This window comes from Rhagoletis pomonella, unplaced genomic scaffold (assembly GCF_013731165.1).
Source record: "Rhagoletis pomonella isolate Grant_MI unplaced genomic scaffold, Rhpom_1.0 Rhpom_scaffold_13124, whole genome shotgun sequence".
Lineage (NCBI taxonomy): Eukaryota > Metazoa > Arthropoda > Insecta > Diptera > Tephritidae > Rhagoletis > Rhagoletis pomonella.
Genome location: NW_023471649.1, coordinates 1 through 4,383, shown reverse-complemented (window position 1 = coordinate 4,383; position 4,383 = coordinate 1). Strand labels below are relative to the sequence as shown.

Sequence of the window (4,383 nt, the reverse complement as noted above, 5' to 3'; positions counted from 1 at the left end):
ACACCTACAGAAGAATTAAAAAATACATTCAAAGATAGCTAAAGGTCGGTACGTTTGTAGGCCTCACACCCCCCTTTTCAAATAGCACAAATTTTCTCCATGAGTATGGGCTTGATTTCAACTACATACATATCTCCATACGAAGTTCCAGTACTGTACCATGCACACTTTCAGAGATATGTAGCATGAGAAATTCGGTTTGTATGGGAAGTGCCACGCCCCCTTTGCATATAGATTTTTTTTAGCCTAAGACCATCCTTGGGATACGTGCGGCAGGTGACAGTTTCAAAAAAAATCGGTTCAGCCGCTCTCGAGCCTTGCGAAAACTAAAAAAACGGCTTTCAAAATATATATTAGTTGAGATATATTATATATTAAATTATGTTTTGACAGTATCCGTTGTTTCTGATTGGCGCAAAAAATCTTCGCCCCTTGATATGGTCGTTGCTCAAAGCTATTTATATTCGAAATTGCATGAAAATTGGAAAAAAGGAATCTATAAGCTTATCCAGGCAAAAAGCTACCTACGTACCGAATTTTAAGCAAATCGGACCGTAAATACGATTTTTTCGAATAGATCGGTCCCTGGACCACTTCCCGGAAAAAATTGATCATATATGCTAATATGTATATGCTAAACAGCTACTTACGTACCAAATTTTAAGCAAATCGGACCATAATTAGATTTTTCGAATAGACCGGTCCCTGGTCCACCTACCCGAAAAAAGTAATTTTTTTAACCTAAAACATGGTGGTTACCGAAAGCTATTTATATACAAAATTTCATGAAAATCGGACCATAGTAATAGTATAGTATAGTAAATAATAATATAGTAATAGTATAGTATAGTATAGAAGTATAGATATCTCTGAAAGTATGCATGGTACAGTACTGGAACTTCGTATGGAGATATATATGTAGTTGAAATCGAGCCCATACTCATGGAGAAAATTTGTGCTATTTGAAAAGGGGGGTGTGAGGCCTACAAACGTACCGACCTTTAGCTATCTTTGAATGAATTTGTGTATTCTTCTGTAGGTGTGTTTGTGAGTGAAATCCTCCTAAATGGTTGTACGGATTTTAACGAAACTTTTTGTGTATTTGAGTGGGTCTCTGGATGGTATAGTTTCACAATTTAATCCGACAGTTGGCGCTGTAGTTGAGTTATTACTAAAAATCTTATTTATGATCCGATTTGGCTAATGTTTTAAATATGTATGCAATACTATTGCAAAAACGTGTTGCCAAGTGGTGCTGAAGTAGAGATATTACTAAAAATAGCCAAGTGAGAAAAGGGGCCGTGAAGGTCAGATTAAATCGACCTGTTGCACCATTGAGTATATCGAACGCTCCTGCGTTGCAATTGGCCAAATGGATGTGATTTTCCAATATTATTATGCGTTCAAACTTTTAAGGTATTTCGTCTGAAATAAGTATATGTATACTGCATTTCTGTAGAACAATGATTCGCACCCATTTTGAAATTGCCACCAACTATATTGTAAAGCTTCTAGGACATTCACTATAGAACCGGGTCATTGTTGCCGCCAGTGAGTGAAGAGGAAAAAATTTATTTCGCTTTGCGAATAACCGTGCTATAAAATGCCGCACAACTGGAGAATTTCAAGAACTTCTTCACGGATATAACACTTTCCTTAGGTTATTTAAAGCAGCAAATGACCACCAAACCATAATCTTAGCAGACGAACGTGCCTATGAAAATTGTAAACGTGAATTGTTGGTGAAAATCTTGGACCAAAAAGTTAAAAAAAAATATATAAAAATTTTGGGCGGGACGAAGTTCGCCGGGTCTGCTAGTATTATATATTATAATTATATTTTGACAGTATCCGTTGTTTCTGATTGGCGCAAAAAAATCTTCGCCCCTTGATATGGTCGTTGCTCAAAGCTATTTATATTCGAAATTGCATGAAAATTGGAAAACAGGAATCTATAAGCTTATCCAGGCAAAAAGCTACCTACGTACCGAACTTTAAGCAAATCGGACCGTAAATACGATTTTTTCGAATATATCCGTCCCTGGTCCAATTCTCAGAAAAGATTGTTCATATATGCTAATATATGCTAAAAAGCTACCTACGTACCGAATTTTAAGCAAATCGGACCGTAAATATGATTTTTTCGAATAGATCGGTCCCTGGACCTCTTCCCGAAAAAATGGATCATATATGCTAATATATGCTAAACAGCTACTTACTTACCAAATTTTAAGCAAATCGGACCATAATTAGATTTCTTCGAATAGACCGGTCCCTGGTCCACCTATCAGAAAAAAGTAAATTTTTTTTAACCTAAAACATGGTGGTTACCGAAAGCTATTTATATACAAAATTTCATGAAAATCGGACCAGCCGTTCGCGAGATTACCTGTTACAAAAAAAGGGACTTCTCTTTATATAATTAGTATAGAATAGATAACCCAAAAGCTGGAGAAGAGTTGTTAAAAAAAAACTACGTTAAAAAATTAAATTTCCCTCTATGGCAATGTTCTTATTAACATCCGTGGATATGTGCACCTTAATATCGGTATATGTTTATGTACATATGAGTTCGAACCGTACCATTCAATGACACGACTGTTAAGTAGGCGTGGGTAACAGTGCGCTGCACGGCGCAATCGCGTTAACACCGGAGCCGGAGCTGCCGCGCTAACAACAATATATGAAAAGCGCTAGCGCCATTAACACCAAGAAACACATAAGACACACATAAAATTCGCCTTAATTCTTTGAAAAAATATACGCAATTTTTCTTTGCTTTTGAGTTGTGAGAACTTATGTATCTTGACAAATTTAAAGCTTTTGCTCAAGAATGATGAGAATATCGTGGCATTTACTACATTCTTAGCAGCTAAATTCGATTGGCGGTACGCGTTGCTCAGCGCCGAAAATTAAAGAAATAATAGGTATGACACCACGATGGGTGCTGTGGTGACACTTAGATGACGCCGTGTTGAAATCAGTACCTACTCTGCGCTATTGCGCTGAGTTAGTGTGCTGACGCCACAGGTGGCGCCGGCGTTATTGAGCTAGCGCCATAAAAATTGCGCTATTACCCATGGGTACTGTTAAGTGCTTAGGTCTACTGAATTGGGTTTTATGTGATTATGTAGGTCGATAGGCTATTTAAGAACCGAGTAATGCTGTTAATCTTCTCGTTAGAACATCGCAAATTTGATTTACATACATTTTAACATTAGTGTTAGATTCCTGCTTTTTTGCTTTTTGGTTTCCGCTGCTAATGTTCGATATTTTAACAAAAGATTAACATCACGTGCTCTCTTCTGTGCTAATTTATGCGTATCGTTTAAAATAAAAAGAGAATGCAAGTAATAAAAATAATGTTAACGACTTACATTTAGCAGTACAGATCCACGCCCTGCAGGAAATGTATCTAACTATAAGCCAACTTTAAGTTTATTAGGAAGGAGCTAAAAGTCACTTATTCCGGCAGGTTCTGCAATTCACTTCCGTGTGAATTTCAACCCCTGCCAATTTGAATTCAAAGCGAGTTTGATCGAAATTCACTCGAAAGTGAATTGCAGAACCTGCTTGATTATCTGTATATTTCCTTTGAGGAAAGCTATATTTGTATGGCGATGGCCGCGAAATAGTCAAGGGTGATGAGGTACATGCTCAGCTTACATCAGCTCTAGACATGGGTAACACTGCGCTGAGCGGCGCAATTGCGTTAACGCTGTTGTCGGAGTTGGTACGCCAACACCAAAATATGAAAAGCGCTAGCGCCATTAACACCACGAAACACACGAGACCAAGGCAAATTCGCAAAAAATGCCCTTCAAGACGGCGCTAAATGAATTCGCCTTGGCGCTAACCTTAACACACACAATCGCAAGTTTCCACCTCTCTCACCCACACACTTCCAATCCACATTGCTGAAATGTCAAAAAAATTGCCAAAAAACATAAACATGAGAAATAGAAATATGTACATATGTGTCAAAGTAAGCTGCCAAACAAAACGATAATTGGCAGAGTTTGGTGAAATTTTTAGGTAATTGAGGATTATTTTCTTTAATTATTTTGTGTACTTTGTGAAAATATACATACTAGATATATTTCTATAATACAGGTAAAGTACCCGCAAGGAAACGCATATTTGCAATCAAAAGCAAAAAGCAATCAGTGTGCCTAGTATTGCTGGAAGATTGGTGGCCAAATGTAGTTTCTTCAGCTTCAATGTGTACATATTTAAAGGCTTTTGGCAGGGTCACGTGATGGCGAAATTCGTGGCATCTTTATTTAATGTAACCACAAACGCTGGAGACGTACATATATATGTGCATGTTACGAAGAACATTTGCGGGTATACAAAACAAGGGGCAGTGTCTACTGTGTAAAC

The 4,383-nt window shown here is 37.5% G+C and overlaps 1 long non-coding RNA gene across 1 annotated transcript; it reads left to right on the top strand.

Annotated features, from left to right (window-relative positions):
• Nucleotides 1-3,951: 3,951 nt before the first annotated feature.
• On the top strand, nucleotides 3,952-4,383 carry LOC118756937. The gene is made up of 2 exons (XR_004995172.1): nucleotides 3,952-4,035; nucleotides 4,114-4,383. It is a non-coding gene; the product is annotated as an uncharacterized LOC118756937 (long non-coding RNA).